General features: G+C 39.4%; 1 non-coding gene across 1 annotated transcript; it reads right to left on the bottom strand.

Annotated features, from left to right (window-relative positions):
- Positions 1–22743: 22743 nt before the first annotated feature.
- Trnar-ucg lies at positions 22744–22816 on the bottom strand. The gene has a single exon. It is a non-coding gene; the product is annotated as a tRNA-Arg (tRNA).
- Between the last annotated feature and the right edge of the window lie 766 nt (positions 22817–23582).

The raw sequence follows: 23582 nt of genomic DNA, 5'->3' as shown, positions 1-23582 counted from the left end.
TTACGAGAAAACTGTCTTCTGCAAAGTTGCATTTCCACTTGGTAACTATTTTAATTCAGAATTAAATCACCAGGTGGCGCACAGACGCCACGCATATATAAGCAACATATGAAACAACTCTCCGACGTACAAATATTTGCTTCGTTTATATCTCTGTCCAGCGATGAGATACAAAATTGGTGTCTTCGACAAAGTTGAACAACTAAATAATATCTATTTGCATAAAACCTTATAAATTCGGAAAACACTTCCAAGATGGCGCTAGTGAGCCAGAACTTTATTTGCTTATATCTTAGTCCAATTATGAGATACAAAAATGGTGTCTTCGACAAAGTTGAAAAACTCAATAATATCTATTCGCATAGAACCTTATAAATTCGGAAAACGCTTCCGAGATGGCACTAGTGAGCCAAAACTTTATTTGCTTATATCTTAGTCCAGTTTTGAGGTAAAAAATTGGTGTCTTCGATAAAGTTGATCAACTAAATGAGACCTATTCGCCTAAAACCTTATTAGTTCGGAAAACACTCAAAAGATGGCGCTAGTGGTCGATCATTTTGACTGTTCATATCTCAGTTCAATGATAAGGTACAACATTGGTGTCTTCGACAAATGTGTTCAACTGAATGAGATCTATTCACCCGAAAACTTATTAGTTTGGAAAACATTCACTAGATGGCGCTAGTGGGCAAAGATTTTATTTTGCTAATATCTCAGTCAAGTGATTAGATACAAAGTTTGTATCTTGGACAATGTTGAACAACTAAATGAATCCTATTCGCCTAGAACCTTATCAGTTCGGAAAACACTCACAAGGCGGCGCTAGTGTTATTTTTTTTTATATCTCAGTCCAGCGATGAGATTCGAAATTGGTGTCTTGGACAAAAGTGTTCAACTAAATAGGATCTATTCGCCCAGAAACATAGTAGTTTGAAAAACTCTCCCAAGTTGGCGCTAGTAGACAAACATTTTATTTGCTTGTATCTCAATCCAGTGATTGGATACAAAGTTAGTGCCTTTGACAAAGCTGAAGAACTAAATGAGACCTATTCGCCTGGAAACTTATTACTTCGTAAATCACCTAAATGGCACTACTGGGTACAAATTTTATTCGCTTATATATCAGTCCACTGATTATCAGTCCACTAGTTGGCAAATATTTTATTCGCCTATATTGAAGTCCAGTGATGAAAAATTTGGTATCTTCGAAAACGATGATCAACTAAAGGAGATATTTTCGCAAAAAAAAACATATTAGCTGGGAATCGCTTTTATGTGCGAAACATCAAGGAAACAACCAATAAGAAATTGGTCTGCTTAGATCAAAACAATGGATACTTACTATCGAGTCGAGCAACAATCGCTTATTTCGGATGCATGGTCCTTACATTTTTAGATGAACCTTGACACCATTTATTGAAGGCTAAAAGAAGAAAACACATGTTTTCTAGCCGTCGAATGAAAAAGATGATCTTTTGAAGTGAGTGAAGAACGAAAAAAAACGACAAATTGACTTATCCATCCATGAACTGAACTCCAAGAGTGAAGGGCGGCTGTCAAATGAGAGTAAAATTGGATAGCCGCCAACCTAAGTCCAGAACCAGTTTTGTGGCTCAACGTGGAAAAGTAAAAATAATTCTTCGAAAAATTACAGGTAATAAATGCGCTTGAAAGATATTGTTTGCAAGCAGTTATTTACTACGCACTACTGCAGTGCGTTGTTGCCAATTTAATCAGAAAATTCTACTAAATTCCGAAACTGAATGTTTGAGAAAACTGATTACGCCTTCACCATTGTTTGGTCGTATTTGTGTATGGTTGTTCGCTTTTTAGAACCAGCGACACGTTGAGGTAGCAATACGAAGCCTCCCTTGCTGAACTCACTCGGTCCAAGAATTGTGACATTCGACCGGGCACGATCGTATGCTCCCCAGGTATTCTAGCCCGCTCTAGTGTCAAAAATCTTGGACCGCGTGGATTCGGTTCTATCGGTGGATAAGACCATCTGCATCAGTGATGCAGTAACTTCAACGTTATAGACGAATAATGTTGGCTTCAAATATTCACGTCTGTAAAGCATGTAATAGTTGGAGTGGAATGAAGGACTAACTTTTGATTAGCACTAACGAAATTCTGATATTGCCAAATATATATTTCGATAGCTGTCAGATCCGAGCCACATTGTATACTAATAACTTGACCCAGCAAAAATATTTTGATAGTTATGTTTTCATTATCAGCTGGCAAGTCTTTTTGAAGACTATTCTGAAACATCTGTAGGTTTTTTTATAATCAAAATATTTGACGTAAGACTTTATTTTGTGTGTGCAGAAAATTGAATAGAAGTCACTAAATGATTTAGTTCTAGCATGCATCTTTCGCCTCTGAAATTTTGATTCTTTATGTTGCAATTTCTTTTTTTTTCAGGGTACGTCCATAAATTACGTCACGCAAAGTTTTCCCATATTCATCCTCCTCAATTTTCCTCTATACCAAACTTTTTGTATGGATTTCAATTTTTATATGGGTAGTCACGTTTTCTTGTAACCCCCTCCTTCCTCTTCTGTACGGGACGTAATTTATTAATTACCCCTCACCTGCAGTTTTTTTCAACTTGTTTACATTGTAATGGATCGAAGAGCATACACATATTTTTGATTAATCTCGAAAATAAACTTATAGAACAACTAGATATGGAAGACACACTTTCAAGAATTTTTTTGGATCCCCACCATAGACTTGATTTTTTTTTGGTGAAATAAGGTTAAATATATGGGAATACGACTATGAATAACAAAAACGGAGCTGAATTCCAATTGTGAGATACCTTGGGCATTAACGGGTTAATGAAACAGTGTTGTTTGGTGATTCCCATAATGGATGTTTTAATGATAAAACTTGGACTTTTAGAACCAAAACTGACGTTCAGAAACTGGATCTAAAATGGTCATATGTATTGAACATGACCAGATTTGCATCAGATTTGGTCATCTTGTTGTAAACCAACGTTAGAGTTGGGTTGGTTCCCAGAGTTTGCATACTGAGCGTTCAAAAGCGTGTACAGAGTAGTCCACCCCTTTTATGGGTTACTTTATTTAAATTTCTGTTAGGTATGAAAAAGACAGCTGTCAAATCTCGCGTAACAATTCTAAAGAATCCAATGATCAAATTGTAAACAAATCAACAAACAACAAAGTTTTGATACCATTGGATAGAATCTCCCAACGCCCAAAAATTATGCGAACATTGTCAAGATAATCATCAAACTTACCATTATAAACTCGACTTTCAAAACGGCCCAAAACCGTTTTTTCCAAATCATTGATTAGTCCCCTGCCTAAAACGGCCAATGATCGGATCTCCATCAAGAGGGCCTGCAATCGGGAAAAAATGCAAACTATCATTAGCCTTAGTGAGATGTCACCACAAGCGAGTGAACAGATGTCTAGTTCTCTAAATGTGTGCTCTTGAAATGGCTTCGATGCATCTTCACCTTAACGTATTCATATAGCATACCGTGAATTCGGGTACATTTTATCACCGTAGCACATACCTACTTTTTTTAATTAGAGCACCAATACCAATGAGACATGTAGTAAATGAACGTTTTTCGTTTTAACTATTGTCAAAGTGTGTTGTTATTTTTTTTTGTGTATATAATGTGTATTCTTATGAAAACAATGGAAAAAAATCCTAAATCATGTTCGGTATGGTGATACAGATCAGACATTCAGAATTTATCCCCTCTCTCCCCATGGTAAGAGTTTTTTTATGAGAATTAAAAATTTATGGTATGTTGCGTGAGAAAATTCTAAACCTAAACCTCCTCTTTCTATAATTCCTTACGAACTTTACCTTTTTCCATCCTTGATAGTATTTTATATTTCCTTACCCTTTCCATTATTGATAGTATTTTATATTTGTTTGTAAATTTGTATTTGTCTTGAATATGTATTAAATTATTAATCTCTTAAATTTTGTATCATTTTTCGTTTCAGGTATATAACGAGCTTCGTAGAGGAATGTCGAAACGTTGACCTAAGATTGAGCTGGAAGCCTTGTCAGTGTTCGTATAATACTTTTTTTTAACTACTGAATTCTATTTCATTCAAAATGATTCATCAATTTGAGAATCTAATCAAGCTCCCAACGCATCGTTATTCTTTCAAATCGAATAATATAACCACTCACGTGTTGCGCATTCGGAACATCATTGCACTCATAAACGATTGTCCGACATTACAACCTGCATAATTTCGCTTTAAGAAAAATCACGAGCATCGTACAATTATTCAAATCGCGAGACTAATGGATTTCCTTTGGTAGATCAGTTTTAGTGCCGTTCCACTTTCAAGGTACATATAGTAGCTCCTTACCGTGGGCAAACAGGTACCTATTGGTTTATTATTTGCATCAAATACATATTTATCTGTCCGATCATAAAGAAGCTCAACGTCGAAAGGGAGCTTTTTCATCATCATCGGCGCGCAATTTGCGGTAGATCCCAGTGCCAATAATTCACATGAAAAAAATCAACAATATCTATGGCATATTATTGGTTCTCTTGACCATTGGGAGATGCATACATAGGATAGAAGTACCAATTATGGCTCCGTTCTAAAGCCATTTCAAATCAATTTCTAGAAGCTTTGAGTCAAATTAGTACGAAAACTATTTATTTCGTCTGTTTTAAACTAGTAATTAACATCAACATGTCATACCTACATTTTAGAAAAATAGCTGATGATGCTCAAGTTTTAGAAATGAATTAAATTTGTTTTCTATCAATACTGTTGGCTCATTGCATCCATATTTGGTACACGTACCATAGTTATTATAATAGTATATTGATTCATTTGTTGAAGTTGAACATTTGAAAGGTAGTTCACAAACTGTTCAATGCTTTGCTCCAATCGTTTCGTAGCCTTCCTTCTATTTGAAACTTGTATCAAATAGTTAGCCAAGTGAGATCCTCCTCCAAATCCTCCTTCTCTAAGACGTCAAATTCCCAATTTTAAACATAGGAGGAAGCCCGACTTTGAGCTGTTTACAATCCTTGACCTTTTTGGCGGTTCGTGCGCCACCATTCGGTCGACCGCCGTCGCGTCATCCAGTCGGGTATACCGCGCGTGGCCATTCAAAGGCCTCTCTTGAAAGCCAAGGTTCTGAAAGTCGCAACGGGGTCGAGTGGCTGGAAAAACAAAACTACGCTGATACTCTGAAAGTGTATAGATATAAACCTGGTTCTGACAACTGGGATCGCGACGATCCGATCGTAGTCCATCGCGCCCCTTAAGTGCCCACTCTATCGAACGGAACGAGCGACCGATTGTATGTACTAGGTATCTACACCACCGACTGCCAGCAAGCATTAAAATCCCATAGAGCCCAAAAGGCAGTTTAGCGTGGTGCACTCATAAACAAAACAGTATCACGACCTGAGCCATGCGCCAGTCAGTCAGTCATTTGTTGAAAGGCAAAATAATATTTAAAGTTTTACATTCTCACAGTTTGCGAACCGGCGCAGAGAGTTGGCGACTTGGCGTGGAGCAGTAGCACTATGGGCTGTTTCAATGTAGACTGGCGGCCAAAACTTTTTTTTGTAGAACAAATTTTTGAATCAAGCCAGTGAAAATATAATGGATTTTAATACTATTTATTTTTTATTTAGTTGGTGTTACATCAATTAATTTGATAAGGCCTCGTTAACGACGTTACGCCAATTTACTCGGTCCATGGCTGTGTCCCTCCAACTGCGATTTTGGAATACGTTCTCCAGATCTTGCACCTAATCAAGCCACCACGCTCGCTGTGCTCCCCACCTTCTTGTGCCAACACCATCTTTGCAGGATTGTTTTCCGGTAGTCTTGCAACATGCCCTGCCCAGCACACCCTTCCGGCTTTCACAACCTTCTGGATACTGGGTTCGCCGTAGAGCCTAGCGAGCTCGTGATTCATTCTCCGCCGCCACAAACCGTTCTCCTGCACACTGCCAAAGATGGTCCTATGCACCGTTTGTTCGAACACTCCAAGTGCTTGCAAGTCATCTTCCAGCATGGTCCATGCTTCAAGTCCATAGAGGATCACCGGTCTTATAAGCGTTTTGTACATGGTACATTTGGTGCGGGGGTGAATCTTTCTGGATGGCAGCTTATTCTGGAGCCCATAGTAGGCGCGACTTTCACTGATGATGCGTCTTCGTATTTCACACTAACGTAGTTATCAACCATTAACAAGGATCCAAGGTAGACGAACTTATCAACTACCTCAAATTGATTTTCCATAGCTCTTCGCGATCATTGCTATCATAAGCCACTTTAAAATCGATAAATAGGTTAGGTATTCACTCGGTGTTCACGGCATTTCTGGAGGATTTGCCGTACAGTGAAGATTTGGCACGTCGTCGAGCGGCAGTTGATGAAACCTGTTGGGTACTCAACTCGATTTTATTCGGGAGGCAAATCGTTGCACTTACCTTACAGCAGTACACACGCCGACTCACCTCTTGATCGTGCCACCGACAGCCGTGCACGTCACGGCCACCAACGGGGCGATGGGATGGATTGCCGACAGCTGTACACTAGGCCGTCCCTTATTTTTCGAAAATGCGAAATGTTATAAATTCGTCATTGTAAAGTGCTCGTTTTGGTAAGAAAAAAATCAGGTAAAAATTTGAAGTCCGTACGTGGACGCTAAGTGGTCCCCCAACGACCCTAAAGGTAGTAGGTGTAGATGACCCCCGTGCGCCAAATCAAGCTCGCTGTTCTAGTGTACGCAACATAAGTACTAAAAGCCACTAGTAACAAATTGATAATCGGCATATAAATTTGAGTAAAATAATATTTTCTACTGTGAATATCTTCATAACACTGCACGCTGACTTAAAATTCATAACCACAAAGGGATCGTTCAAATATTACGTAACGCAACAGGGAGAGGGAGGTGATCTTCCGTAGTGTTACGGTTCATACAAAAACAATAAATTTTTCATACAAAAGCTGTTATGTGGGGGGATGAAGGTGGTCTAAAATTGGCAAATTTTGCGTTACGTAATATTTGAATCATCCCAAAGAAAACAAACTTCTATGCTGATTATCAACGCGTGCAGGATAATTTGTTACCGATGGCTTTTCGTACTCATGCTGCGTGCACTAGAGAAGCGAGCTCGATTTTGCGCACGGGGTCATTTACTCCTAATACCTTCAGGGCCGTTGGGGGACCACTTAGCGTCCACGCACGGACTTCAAATTTTTATCTGTTTTTTTTTTCTTACCAAAACGAGCACTTTACAATGACAAACTTTTAACATTTCGCATTTTCGAAAAATAAGGTATGGCCTACTGTACACGTTACAGCCACCAGCCACAGGGACACTCGATGCCGACAACCGTGCACGTCACGGTCACCAGCGCAGGAACACACCACCAGTAGCCGTGCACACCACAGCCACCAACGGAAACTCCTCTCGAACGCCGATAATCACGCACGTCGCGATCACCAACGCAGGGTTCACTCTCGGACGAAGGACCACGGCCAAAAAGCCGACTCGCAATTTCAGCTGGACACAGCTCCAGCTCCCAAGGTGGGTCGTCGTTTGCTCGCCAACGATAACCACCAGGAGTGACGCCGAATCGTGAATATTGACTTTTTAAATATTATTTCCAAACAACTCCCGGCACACTCCTGGGAATCGTCGCATCAGCAAACACGACAACTGCAGCACCACCACAGCAGCTTCACTCCACTGCAGCCGCACCGCCACATACCATTCGTTTGACGAACGAAGGAAGAAGGACGTCGAACAAGACGTAACACGTTCACTGTCTTCGCACTCCAACGCTGACTCGAAAGGGAGAGAGACACAGGCACACTCGTCGCCGTCTCGGCTCACGATCTCGTGGAAGAAGAGAAAGGGAGCTGCCATAGTAAACGCGTCGAGCGACGCGTCCGCGTGTGCGAGCCCGCAAAGCAGAATATCAACAACAGGAAATCCTTTGATCGCATCGCGTTCGCGGACGCAGACGCGTTACTATGGCCTCACCGAAAGGAAAGGGAAAAAATGCCAACCGATCGCCTCGTTAACCGGTCTGGTACACCACTGTCTTCGGCTCGCGTTAGAAAAACACTTTTTCTTCTCCGTTTTGATCCGTTCGTTTGGACGGTTTTATTTTGACTGATCGAAATATGACAATGAATGCGCTTATATATTTTTACTCTACAGAGAAAACAGCAGCCGGCACTCGCCACGCTGCATGGTCGGCTCCGCCTATTCGGAGCTCAACCGGTGAAAAACAGTCTGACGCAATCGCTCACAGGGTTGTGACGGAGTGATGATTGAACGATTGCAATTATTATTATTTGAACGCATAGGGCGCGTACAAAACCAGCTTGATAACTTCCCACAAACTCAATTGCTATTGGTGATAGACGACGGAAGATATTCAGGGCTAGCACTTTGTAAGCGGCATTCAGGATAGTGATCGCACGATAGTTTTCACATTCCAGTTTGTCGCCCTTTTTGTAGATGGGGCATATGACCCCTTGCTTCCACTCCTTCGGCAGCTGATCCGTTTTCCAGATTCTGAGAATCAGCCGGTGCAGACAAGCGGCCAACCTCTCCGTGCCCATTTTAATGAGTTTAGCTCCAATATTATCCTTACCAGCGGCCTTGTTGTTCTTGAGCTGGTTGATGGCATCCTGAACTTCCCTCAATGAGGGGACAGGTTGGTTTTCTTCATCCGCCGTGTTGACGTAGTCATTTTCTCCGCTGTCGTGACCCTCTGCGCCTGTGTTCTCCGTGCCATTCAGGTGTTCATCGTAGTGCTGCTTGTCCTCCTCCTTTCCATGTACCCGACAATGCTCTCGGCTGCGTTGTTGATGGCTGCTTTTATGTTGCTCAAGCAGTTCTCAAGAGGGGTTTCGTCAAGATCGCCCTCTTCCGGCAACGCTACCTCTAGATGCTGCACGTATGCGGTGGCGACGTTCAGTTGAGCCAGTCGCGCTAGATTATACCGAGGCGGGCGTCGATACCGTACATTATAGATGACGGATAGTTTTGGGCACAGTTTCACCATCACTAGATAGTGATCAGAGTCAATGTTAGCGCCACGATAGGTTCTGACGTCGGTTATATCGGAGAAGTGCCGTCCATCGACCAAAACGTGGTTGATTTGTGATTCCGTCTGCTGCGGTGATCTCCAGGTGTACCGATACGGGAGGCTGTGCTGAAAGTAGGTGCTACGAATGGCCATGTTCTTGGAGGCGGCAAAATCTATCAGTCGTAGGCCGTTCTCGTTCGTCAGCCGGTGGGCGTTGAACTTTCCAATAGTCGGTCCGAACTCCTCCTCCTGGCCAATATGAGCTCTCAAATCGCCTATGATGATCTTGACGTCGTGGCTTGAGCAACGGTCGAACTTGCGTTCGAGCTGCGCGTAAAATGCGTCCTTGTCATCATCAGTGCTTCCGGAGTGAGGGCTACGCACGTTTATGATGCTGAAGTTGAAGAACCGGTCTTGCCCATTCTTTCGTTGATCGACCACCACCCGATCACGCGCCTTTGCATATCACCCATCACTATAAAAGCTTTTCCCAGCTCACGTGTGTTGCCGCAGCTCTGGTAGATGGTATTATTACCTCTAAACGTTCGCACCATCGAACCTGTCCAGCACACCAGCACGCTACGATGTCGAAACCGCGGATCTTCAGTACATCGGAGAGCATGCGTGTGCTTCCGATGAAGTTGAGAGATTTGCAGTTCCACGTACCGAGTTTCTAATCGCTAGTCTATTTTTGTCTTTGCCGATTGTCCCGGTTTGTTCCTGTGCTGATGTGTTTTTATGGCTGGCTTGCAGGGCCTGACACCAACCCCCTAGATTTCATGGGGAACAGACGCTGTTGTGAGCCTCTCCTAACATGGAGTACAGACGATCCAGGTTTGCAGAAGCAAACCCCCCCCTTCCCTATCAGCATACGACCAAAGCTCCTAACGGAGTTGGTTACCCGATCTTCCCTAAGGTTACACGTACCCCGGCCAGTACCACGAGGAGGTAGCAACTCCTATTTGCTGGGCAAGAGGCTGAGGACCACATGATGTGGTCTATTTTATTTCTGTAGGTACGCATGGTACCAATGGTACACCATGCCCAGCCATTTACCGTGCCGGATTTTGTTACTAATGATGTATAAAAGCCACAAGTGCAATCAACGTTGCAAAAAATCAGTTTGAACATTAGTTATGATGTAATGAATCATTTTTGTGACATTGAAATATATCCTGAAAAATAAGCCTCAAACGAAAAAAGTGCCAATATGCACAACTTATGATCCCCAAGGGATCAAGGAAAACCAGATAAAGGAGACATTTGAGATATGTGGACTTATCGTGAGACTACTTATTTGAGATCGTAGACTTAGATTACATGTTCCTCATCTTCAAGTTTAGAAAATTTGTTCCAATCTCCCCATTGCTTGACGAGCAGCATCATATCGCTACATCGCTGCTGAATGTCATCAATCAAGCCATCAAATCCCATTCCCATACAAACAAAATGTTATTTATTCCATAACCTCGACTAAGAAGTTAGTTCTACGTACCACGGAACTAGTATAGTACGTTAAGAAGCAAGATAAATTTGTAAAACTTAAATGAATTTGGCTCCGTTATGCTTTGATGGCACTTGAGTCTACTAAATAAATATTGAAAAAATAATAATATTTTGACAGTTCACAAGTTTGGTTGTGATAGGGCATGCGTAGTACAAATCTTGCAAAAATAGTATTGATGTGATCGTAAAAATATAACTTACACAGCTAAAAATATGTTGTAAATTTAAGTTTATTTTCATGCACATATTTGGAGCATCAAAATAAACGTAAATTTCAACGACCGATCTATGTATTATTTTTCAATTGAATTCGCTTTAAATTTACACATTCATGTACCATTCAAGTATTCGTAGTTGAAAATTGAATGAATATATAGGTTCGAATGATGCTGTAACAATACATGAATTTGATTTATTTCTACAGTACTCTTCATTGACATTTACATATTTTTATCTGTGTGGATCGAAGCGACAGTGCGAAAACAATCACAATATTTATGCTTGAATGTATACTAAAACAGTCAAATAATTCACTTACCATGCTTTCTTTAGTTTTCTTTAAAACTCTAGCTTTAGCATACTCAACAAAATTACAAAAGATCGTAATTGATATTCCACGCATATCCTAATAGAAGTTGAAGCTATGAAATGATAAACAAGAAAACCCAAACGACACAGGTTTTTTTTCGATTTTGGCCCCCTGATCGCCCATAGTGAGTAGATATCTGCTGTTGCTCCGAAATAGCTTAGAACCCGCTCGACATCAGGCTTCGCAACTCGTGCTGGGAACGTTCTCCTTCAAAATCTCCGACCACCGAGCCCGGAGATGACGACTTGGGACGATCTTTCGAATTTGCTTTTTTATGTCGATACAATGCTCTGCAGTGCCTCAGTGCCTTGTGATTGCCTAGGTGGGTAGCGCGCATAGAGCTCAGCAGTAAACGGAGGTGTGATTGTACGTGGCGAGCGAGCCTTTCCAAAGCAATCACTCGATGATTCGCTGTAACATCTTACCGTGTAGCCTACCATCGACCTTAAACGATGCGCAAATTTGCAATACCGCCTCTAATGAATGCGTCAGCTGTGCTAAAGTTGGTATTTAATGAAAGCAATCGTAAAAATATTGATTATGAATGTAAGCCTATTGATATGACATAAAAATGCTCATTAAACTGTGTGGGTAAAACATAATTTGGCGAAACAAATCAATGAAACAGCTGATGCCCTTGAAGTAATTTCCCTGCAAAGGTGTCCTTTGGGGAAGGTATTTAGTACTTAAGCCTGACCTTTCAGGATAATGTTGATAATTGCATAGAAATGAGTAATCAGTTCCATGCTTTAGACAAATTTTCCGAACAATAAATAGAAGTAGCCTCTAGCTCAGGCTCTTTGGTTCAAGTGAGGAAACGAAGAGTGTCGCCTATAGTGGTCAGTTGTTCCGAATTTGGTGGATTTAGACAGGAGATCTTGAACTCCATTAGGGGAATCAAGGTTTCCTTCTAAATCGTAAAGAAAGGAGTCGCGTTTTGCCAGAAACTTTTGAAGATCGCGAACTTCTTCTCAAATATCTTGAAGAGAAGAAGCACATTTGTTTTACTTATAACGATAAAACTGAACGTTTGTTCAAAGTCGTCTTGAAAGTTCGCTGAAGTTTATAGTCACCTGAAAAGATCAAAAATTGAATAAATGATTTACTTGGATTTTTTCCAGTCGAAGTAATCAGTATGAAAAAGAGAACCCAACTTGGCATACTTCGAAAAGGGCTTTCTCAAGAATATTATTTAGTTCGCTTTAACAAAAGTGATCTAAATAATATTTAAGCTTTAGAAAAAGCTAGACTTATGTTCGATGTCCGTGTGACATGAAAACTTTTCCAGAAACCTGGAGGACATTTCCAAAACCCAACTCAGTGCCGTCGGTGCCAAAAGTGGGGTCATGGTACCATTGCCGCATGGGTTCTAGATGCACAATTTGCGGAGATTCTTCTCACACTAAGGACGTCTGTCCTGTCAAAAAGATACCAAAAAGTTTGTATGCGCCAACTACATCTAACCTTACATGCAACAATTAATTTTTGAACAAAAAATATTCCTCTGCAAGCAACCACTAACTGATGGATGGTTTCTTTTTCAAGGGCTGGTTGATGATTCACAAATTACTGCTAACCATATGCACAAATGTTACCTACTGAACTGATGGATGGTGTTGTACGCATCAGACCTCCTCAAGAGACCACCTGGACCGCAGGGGAATTCGGCATAGGCAAATCTGCAATCTCCGCATATGCATCTGCATATCTGTTTCTTTCGTATGTAGATATTGCACGTGTGCATTCCACTAATCCCCATCGAGGGTTAAATCATATTTCTTTCTAGTCTTCGCGATCAAAATATTTGCCACTCATGTCGTTTGTCACAGAGATATGAGTGAATATGAATCATTTGTTGCTTCGATGAGCGGCAAGACTCTGTAAATCACTCCAGATGACTCGATTCTCATGATTGTATGACAAAAGCTTGAAGCAACGCCTAAGTGAACTTTGAATGTAGGTTCTCTAAAACTTGTCTCTTATTATAAAGCATAATCGTATAAAAACAAGGAAATAGAGTATTATGAGATCGCATTTGGGTTTTCAGTGTAACCTAAGACGAGACGTGTCAGGTAAAAGTACAAAAACGAAACCAATTGACTGTCAAAAAAGACCACTTCTCATTGGTCGTTTTGGCAAAGGCCTACTTTCACATCGTTGAGTTGAATTGCAACAGGGCACTTTGTTGCTAGCCAGGCCGTGTTGCTAGTTCATAACTTAGAGTTTTCACCAAACAACTTAAAGTTTTCATTTGACACTCGTCTTATATCGAAAAATTTTCGGGCCCATTTACAAATTCAATTATGCTGATGCGGGTGGGTATCTGTCCTTAAGGTGTGACAGTTCATAAAAAAGAGCGATGTTCATACAAAAAGCGTTACGAAAGGGTGGATTGATTGGCTGGTATTAAATGACTTTTTTCGGTGCTATGAAATGTGACCATGAACCGAATGACAGATATGGAGTAAAATTGGTTGTCATTTTTATTGTTATCATTCTCAAATCCAGCTCAATCCATTTTTGTAAGTATCAATTTAAATTTGCGATGTGCAATCAAAGTGTTATTTGTTTCTAAAGATGTTTATTTTAATTAGTATATGACATTTTTTCGTTATATTTCTCTTGCATAATTGAGTTAATTCTAAAGAAGGGAAATCTTCCATATAAATATTAGTTCTTATAGTGCAAATGAGTACCTTGAAGACAATAATTGAGAGGCAAGTCAAGAATTTATGTTATGATAGGTGACATTATCTTCAGCAATAATTTTCTGGTAGTATGACAACTATCTTCTTGGCGTTACATTGCTACTTCGAGTCTGCTCGTCAATTAAATGTAGTGAGAACGGTTCCTTTGCTACTTATGCAAACAATTTTCGATGATTTTCAATCAATTTCCTCGATATTCGTCGAGTTTGAAAATTTAGATATATATTTTAATTACAAAAGTCAGGTTCAAATTCAACAGTACCGTTTTGACTCATATTCCGAACACTTAAGGCCAAATGCATCTCTTGTGCATAAATTATCTGATATTTGTGAAAATTCTAATTTATTCGCAAAGTCTAACTGTTAGCTGTTGGATGTGCTGATAAGAATGTTTGCTTAAACTAGTTTAGTATTGCTTTTACGTAGAAGTAGTGAACAACATTCACGAGACGCGACGGAGACAAGACATAACACTTATCGTTCTTACAAATCGTCAAAAGATTTAAAAATTACCTTTTCGTCGACCGGTTTCGGGCGCGATATAGCCCATCTTCGGGACAATTTCCGAGTCCGAGAGTGTAGAACCAAACCCAAAAGATAAGCAACAGATCATGTACAGCGTCGTTCTTATTCTCGACTTTCTCATTTGTGCACGATACACGATTATGCTTCATGGCCGAGAAAGTGAAGAAAACGAAAAGATCCTGGATCGACTAGGAACCGAACTAAGATACCTTCAGCATGGCTTTGCTCTATGGTTAGAACTCACGCCACTCACGCTGAGCACCTGGGATCAAATCCCAACCCCGAGATAGTCACTTATGATGTGAAAGTCATAGTTACGACTTCCTTCGGAAGGGAAGTGAAGCCGTTGGTCCCGAGATGAACTAGCCCAGGGCTAAAAATCTCGTTAATGAAGATAAGAAAAAAAATATCAAAAAAGTCAATACACTTTTCCAGTAAACGATTTATATTTTCATTTTGAAAATTATGCCTATCGTCCATTATGCCTAACGACCATTATGCCAAACATCTATTATGCCAAACGTCCATTATGCCTTTCGTATTTATGCCTATCGTTCTTGTGCCTAACGTCTTTATGCCTAACGTATTTATGCCTAACGTCGTGCACCCATTGAATAAATAAAGCGTGCAAGAAATTACCAAATAAAAAGGATTCTGGTAGCACTGGCTTATGCATCATCAAGGTTATCGACAGAAAAACAACGGGACAGTCTTAGTTGAGCTGTCACGTCCTGTCCTAGAGTGTAAGTAGAAGATGATTCGTGACCAAACCTCTTTTTTCACGAGCACAAATCTAGTGTCCTGAACTGATCATTTGATACAGCAACTCAAATTCATATTGGTACAGAGAACTGTTTTCATAACAAATATCTATCAAATAATAAATGGAATTTAAAACAAATGACTTTCATCTTAGGTGTCATCTAAAATGCGACAATCAAAAACGTTTTTCATCTTTGGAATATTGTAAAAGAGAATTTGTGTTTAAAATTAACCCAAGTTCATGAAAGTAGCCAGGATTTCCATCAGGGGGGCGTTCGACCACAAAAGTTCGTTTATGAATTTCACGCACAGTCAATATTCACAAGTTCTGCACATTTTTTGCATGAAACGTTAAACTATGAAAGTCATCCACATCCTTTTTCCTTACCAGTTAGCAAAGTAGAGTCTGAAAAGCGTCTTGGTGAAGTATGTTTGCTGAAAAACGGATCTATTTAAGCCTTGTAAAATTCCGTATTGGAAAAGGTCTGAAGATTTGAATGTTTAACGCCTTTATCGGCAGCTTCATTTTTACCGCTAATAAATATTTAAATCGCGATAACATTTTTGTTTCTCGATATTTTTGCATCATTTTTTCATAATCTTGTTTCTGATAGAAAAACGAGGAATTTGTAATATTCGATTCCACAACATCAAAAACAGGGATGTTATCTATACAAACAACACGAATTCAGACTAAAATAGCTGAATTCTCACATATTTTTTTACTAGCAAAAAACTATATGAATGTTATACCTGCACTATTGCCTTACCGAAAATGTATCCAATAATGATTGTAACCCATTCAAAAAGAAATCTAAAAGTTTCAGATTTGACATCATATCACAACGATATTCACATCACTGAAAAACCTCAAGACCCTCCGAGCTAAAAGTTAAGTCAGTTCTAATTTTCAAACGTAGTTTTCTAAAATCTTAGTTTTTGTTGATATTTTCATTTCAACTGACCTACGGAGGTATTTGGGAAGGCCCAAGCAAGACGGTTTGTTTTCGGAACGCCAAGAAGTTTTGCTGTCAGTGTCAGTTTTGTGTTCAGTCGAAAATGGATTACCAACTGGTGAGTTCGTTTCATGCTTACGATAACACATTTTTTCTTGAAAGCGTAACTTTTATGTAATATTAAAACAAACTTTGTATGGTTCGTCACTATAAGTGTCGGCATTATGCTATTTTCTTATGCAATTTCAATATACATATATTTTTCTCTTTTTGACATTATTAAAAATTATCTATTGAATTGTTCGACATTGTGAATGTTGACGTATTTTTTAAACTTCTACCATATCGAGACAAAATGCACAGTAATACTCATATGTCATTTTCAAACAAACTTCGTTCGTCACTACAAGTGTCGGCATTATACCTGTTTCATATAATTTAAAATGTATACATGTAATTTTTAGTTTTCGTCATTAATAAAAACGTCTTTTAAATTGTTCGAACATTATAGATGTTGACGTATTTTTTAAAGCTTCTACCAAAAACTTCTCGAGACAAAAATACAAAACTAGCTTTAAATATAAGTCGTATATTTCCCCCTTGTCCATGGATCGCATCACCGACCAGAAGTGACTCCCAGATCTTTTTCTCCCTCACTAATAAACACCCTTCCCGTGGTGATTGTGGAGATGCAGAGGTATTCTCGGTCTCTAGAAGCAACAATCATTACACCCTAACATTCCTTCCCCATCCCAACTGACTGTAAGGACTTGGCCGGCGCCGTTATTGATCAATAATATTAGATCTGCTAAAATTGCACTTCGAGAGTAAGCGGAAACTAGTTTTGAAGGAGTTTTCTCACAGTATTCTTTTGAATTGATTGTTTTAAAGACACGTATGAGTTCATTTTTTTATGTTTTGATCGTATCGCTTGTTCTTGCGAGGGCGAGCGATGAACACTTGTTCGGCGTAGATTGCGTTTATCGAATAATTTCGAGAATCCGGTTAGGCGTGAATAGATCATGGATCGCATCACCACCGATAGGTGACTCCCAGATTATTACCTTATTCCACTAACTCAATATCCTTCCCATAACAACTGTGGAGATGCAGAGGTATATTAGGTCTCTAGTAACAATAGTTGGCCGGCGCAGTTATATACTTTTAAACTTAAAACTCTCCATTTGTGCACATTGAGAATGATTAGCTAACCCCATGCCCTATTCATTAAATCTTTGTTCTGGTCAATCACGGAGTGCAATGGATCATTGAAGGTAGTTTTGTCAGTGCTCACCGCATCAAAACATAGGCGCCACTGTGTTGGGATTTAGCATTGTGACAGCATTGCTGTTCTGTCAAACACACAAGGTGGCGTTATCTGTGCTTTCCATAGCGGCCGTTTTGGTTATTTTAATGATCTATTACGAAGCAGTAATCCATGCTCATGCTCATGCAATTTGAAAAAGAATATCTTGAGGAGTTGCAAAACATATTTTAAAAGGGGGAAGGATTTGGCAAGGAGTAGAAACAAATAGTCTGATTTTTTAAAAATATATAATTCCTAATGCTGAACTCTGGGTTTATTTTCGTGCCGAGTTCTAGAGGAAATGCATGAAAAGATTTCCTGATAATATGCAGGATAATTCCCGAAATGGCACCTTTGGGACGAATCCCTATTAACTTCCCAGAACGTTCTTTGTTAGAACTATTGAAACAATTAATGCAATTCCTTGTGCTATAATGGAAAAATGATTGGATCACAAAAATGCATTGATGCACTGATGACTCGTTGAAAAATTCGAGGTACTACAAGGAATGATTCTGGAATAAACACGGGATTGACTATTGGTGGAATACTTAAAGTATAGAAACATTTAAAGGAATAACAGGATGAATTCTTGGAGACTGCGGAGTTACCTCTTATCAAATTCTTTGGCGTATTCTTAGAAGAATTTCTGTATGAATTCGCTTTAAGATAACTTGGCATATTCTTGTCCCTTTTGAGATTGTTGACTGATTACTCTCAACACTTCGAATAATTTCTGGTAACATCTTTGGCAGATTTTGGTCTTCTTTGGTGGAGACCAAGAATTCTTCAACAAATTAATGAGGAAGCAATTATTTCAGAAATATAATGCTGACAGTTTTCGAGAATTTCAAACATAAGTTCGACTTCTGTATCGATTGTTTTTCCATCGGATAGGAAGGGACAAGACAACGCCAAATTCTTTGATTTCTGGAAAGATTTTTTACGGAAGTCTGATTTCAACACTTTAAAGCCTGAGACGGACCTTGAATTTTTTATCAATCACAATTAATTAGAAATAAATTTTGAAGTAAATGCGGTTAATTGGTCTTACAATCCTTGGGTGAGACATCCCCCCTGACCCCTCCCCCTTCTCTTGGTAACGGAAAAAGCGTGGACAGGAGGGGTGCAAAATTAGTTTCAAATGGATATCTCAACATCTAAATGAGCTAGAAGTTTGGTGTCTTCGGTAAAGCTATTCAGTAGTTCAAGGACTATCTGGTGGTGAAGAGTCTGATTGAGGATTTTCCCGCTAGGTGGCGCTAGTGAAAAAAAATCTTCAGTTGTCTGTATCTCAAGATCCTTAACAGCTAAAAGGTTGGCGTCTCCGGCAAAGCTATTCAGCAGTTCAAGGGCTATCTGGCAGTGAACAGTCAAATTGGAAATTCATTCACTAGGTGGCGCTAGTAAAAACAAATCTTCAATTTTCTCTACCTCAAAAGTCTTATCAGCTAGGAAGTTGGTGTCTTCAGCAAAGTTATTCACCAGATTGAAGGCTATCTGGTGACAGAGGGCATGAATGAGAATGTATCCACTAGGTGGCGTTAGTAGCAAATTTTCTTCAATTGTCTGTATCTCAAGAACTTTGAAAGGTAGAAGGTTGGTGTCTTCGGGAGAGATGTTCAGCATACGATGGACTATCTTGCAGAGAAGAGTATTGCCAAGTCAAGAGTCAAGAGTAAGGTCAAATTTTCGTCATAAGTCCAATAAACTGTGCAACTATATTTTACGAAGAAATTGAATATGAATATAACGAATATTTAACACTAGTGTTCCCGGTAAACTTCGTCTTGCCATCAATTAGGCTGTTGAAAAAATCCATGAAACGTCCCGTGTGTTGTATATGTTATATATATATACAAGCACGTCGGAACACTGCAGAAACAAAACTAAGGAAGAATTTTCTAAATTTAACAACCCGTTCTTAAGCCTTTACGTGCCATCCAAACATCATTCCATTTTTATTTAGGGGTTGTCCATTAATTATGTAAGGGTTTTACGGGGGGAGGGGGGTTTTGAGATTTCTTACGTGCCATACAATTTATTTTTAATTTTCATACAAAAAATTGATGGATCGCCCCTTACCTGTATAGATAGATTGACATTAAAAAAATGGAGCTATGGACAGCAGCACGGTACTTTATTATGTGTTGCTATTGTTCAGAACAAAAATTTTGTTTGCAGTGATAAATGGCCAGAATTTTCTCTAACACATCTGAACGATGAATAACGGAGCAACTACTGTATCAGTGAACATTTAAATTTAATTTTGAGTGTTGTATGCAGGGCTGGAAATGGTAATACACTAAAACCTCAATTTTCGAAGTCTTTTTTTACGCTACCTCAATTTAAGTCACTTTTTTACGAAATAAACTCAATTTACGTCACTTTTTTTACGCAGTGCGTAATTTGAATTTTGACAATTCTATGGGAAATTATTGACCTCCGGTTGGGGAAAACCGTTGGAAACCCATACAATATAAGTATTTTCGGAATAGGCACGACGAGGGGATGACGAAAATCGATGTCCGACGCCATTTTGGAATCCAAGATGGCGACCACTGGTTTGAGAAAATCGTTGGAAACTCATGCATTATGGGTATTTTCGGAACAGCCACGATGAGGGGATGACGAAAATCGATGTCCGACGCCATTGTGGAATCCAAGATGGCGACCTCTGGTTTGGGAAAAACATTGAAAACCCATACAATATGGATATTTTCGGAATGGGCACGAAGAGGGGATGACGAAAATCGATGTCCGACGCCATTTTGGAATCCAAGATGGCGACCTCAGGTATGGGAAAATCGTTGGAAACCCATGCAATATGAGTATTTTCGGAACGGGCACAACGAGGAGATGACGAAAATCGATGTCCGACGCCATTTTGAAATCCAAGATGGTGACCACTGGTTTGAAAAAATCGTTGGAAACTCATGCATTATGGGTATTTTCGGAACGGGCACGACGAGGGGATGACGAAAATCGATTTCCGACGCCTAGGAGGACCTAGGATTTCGGTACAAATTATAACAATACTTATTTTACTGCTACACATAGACAAGGGCCTGTGCCATATCAAAAAAAGCATCTATTGATAATTGGTTACGCTTGTAGATCCTAAGACCTATATTCGATATAGATCTTGGAGGAGCTAGGACATCCGCACAAATTATGACAATACACCGTTTACTCACATGAATGGTTAGGGGCCTGTGGAGTATTTGAAAACTAACCTCTAATCTCATATTACGGTCGTAGATCCCAAGGCCTATATTCAATGGAGTCCTTGGAGGACCTAGGACATCCACACAAATTATTACAATGCACCGTTTACTCACATGAATGATTAGGGGCCTGTGGAGGCCCTCTAATATCTTATTACGGTCGTAGATCCTAAGGCCTATATTCAATGGAGTTCTTGGAGTACCTAGGAAATCCGCACAAATTATTACAACACACCGTTTACTCACATGCATGGTTAGGGGCCTGTGGAGTATTTGAAAACTAACCTCTATTCTCTTATTACGGTCGTAGATCCCAAGGCCTATATTCAATGGAGTCCTTGGAGAACCTAGGACATCTACACAAATTATTACAATGCACCGTTTACTCACATGAATGGTTAGGGGCCTGTGGAGTACTTGAAAACTAACCTCTAATCTCTTATTACGGTCGTAGATCCCAAGGCCTATATTGAATGGAGCCCTTGGAGGACCTAGGACTTCCGCACAAATTATTACAATACATCGTTTACTCACATGAATGGTTAGGGGCCTGTGGAGTATTTGAAAAGTAACCTCTATTCTCTTATTACGGTCGTAGATCCCGAAGCCTATATTGAATGGAGCCCTTGGAGGACCTAGGACATCCACACAAATTATTACAATACACCGTTTACTCACATGCATGGTTAGGGGCCTGCCATATTACGGACAGCTTCAAATTCCGGACACTCTACTTTGTGTGGGAAACATTTCACATGAAATGTTTCAATTTTTGCCGTTCGATAGTTCACACTTTTGAGGCTCGTTTTAATAAGCTTCTCCTATGAATATCTATGCAAATTTATTTTGCTCAACTGCCTTAGACGTTTCTTTAGTGGTTTAAGGATTTCAATTGATGATTTGACTTTTGTAATAATGATTTCCATGAGCTGTCCGGAATTCGAATCAGAGTGCCCGGAATATGGGGCAAAAGTGAGGAAGCAACATTGATTTAAAATTGTTCATGTTGCGGAAGCGTATTCCGTATTCCCTGTTTCCGACGCTCGATGACGCTGAGGTATTTAGGGACAATGGAAATTCGCGATTTCGCGGAAGCCGCAAAATTTGGCCTTCGCCGCGAATTTTCGGAAATCCTGCGAAATTAGTTATATTTGGAGAATTTATATGAAAATAATTTAATTATCTTAAAGTCGAAGTTTCAAATCGGACGACACAGCAAATAAAAAAAAAGTCGAAGTTTTGCCAAATATTTCATGCCTGTTTGAGTTCAAGCTTGGACGTCTTTCTGGCTTAAATTTTGCATTACCACTCTGATATTGAACTTATCAAAAATTGCCCTTAGTAACGAAAGTTTTGCTACTCTCAAGGCACTTTGCCTACAGCAGCGATAGGCGTGAGTTTCACTGGTTTCGCTGACTGTGATTTTTGCACTTTCCCACTCTGCCAATAACTGCATATTTGTAACATTCGACAAAAGTAGGCATTGAGTAAATAGAATACCAAGTGTGCTTTTAATGGCAGTATGGGAGATAACCAAAATTTCTTAAAATTACCAAGAACTCAAAAATCCTTATTTGAGGCTGAAATTTTGTACAACTCATATCACATACTAATTGAATAGTCAGAAAATGATTCTGGTAGAAATTTCATTGTTTCATTTTAAAATTTCAATGTGATTGTTATGCGGTTACAATTACCTACAGGGCTGTTAAATGTCATGAATTTCACGTGACTTTGACATTTGAATATTGCTAATATCATCGCTCGTAGTGAAAAAAGTAATCGGAAAATGTTTTTCCCGATGACCTTTTCCGAATTACTATCGGTTACCAATATTTGCTGAAGCGATATTTCGCATGCAAGGGTGCTATAAGCATTTGAATTTTTTCAAAATTTTGGCATTGAACAGCACTGATTACCAATGTGACAAAACAACTTATGTTATTATATAAGCAATATATAATAAGTAATAAATGTAATATAAGTAATATATTATTAATAGTTAAATTTCAGTGCATGTTCTTAGGGATTCAAAATAAAACTTTTCTCGGTAAAAAGATATCTTTCGACCGTGACAGGACTCGAACCTGCAATCTTCGGATCCGAAGTCCGACGCCTTCTCCATTAGGCCACACGGCCGACGTGTTGGAGGGGAGAGCTTACAGTGGCTTTTAAATCACGCATAACAAGCTTCATGACTACCACAGTGCGCATGTGCGAGACAAACACGCCAAAGATAACTGTGTTTAACAGTGGTAAACTGATATAACGGTGCTTGTTCAGTACAGCTTGTAAAGTGCTAACGATCGCTTAGAATAATTAATTAATGAACTACTCATTAATTATATTATAACATCGGATATTTAACTTGTGAAACGCTCTCAATCATTGTTTTACATATAGAGCAGCATTTGAGACATTGTTTTAATAAAAAAAGACGATACGATTGCGAGACATCATGATGTTGGAGAACAATTTCACCACGCTTGTGGTGAGTTGTTAATTCGAGTAGTGTAACGGCGTTTCCGCACGCTTAAAAATTGCAACTCGTCGCTTGTGTTACACACATAGGGTCCATTCACAAATTTCATAACGCTGCAGGGGGTGGGTGGGTATCCTTTAGATGTTACAGATCATACAAAATTTGAAAATTATTCATACAAAATGCGTTACGAGGGGGTGGGTGGATGTCGAAAATGGCCATTTTTGGCGTTATGAAATTTGTGAATAAACCCATACCATACATTCAACCTGTCAAACACGACTAAACTATTCAACTTAGAAGAAAATGTATTATGTGTAATCATCTCAAAGCCACTCACTATACCACTTAGGCTGCCTAAGTTAGGCATTATGAAATTTGTGATTAGGTGCTTGAATATGATCAATTTTCAATCAGATATTT

This window comes from Aedes aegypti, chromosome 1 (assembly GCF_002204515.2).
Source record: "Aedes aegypti strain LVP_AGWG chromosome 1, AaegL5.0 Primary Assembly, whole genome shotgun sequence".
Lineage (NCBI taxonomy): Eukaryota > Metazoa > Arthropoda > Insecta > Diptera > Culicidae > Aedes > Aedes aegypti.
The sequence above is the reverse complement of the archived record's forward strand: the minus strand, read 5'-3'. Positions and strand labels throughout refer to the sequence as shown.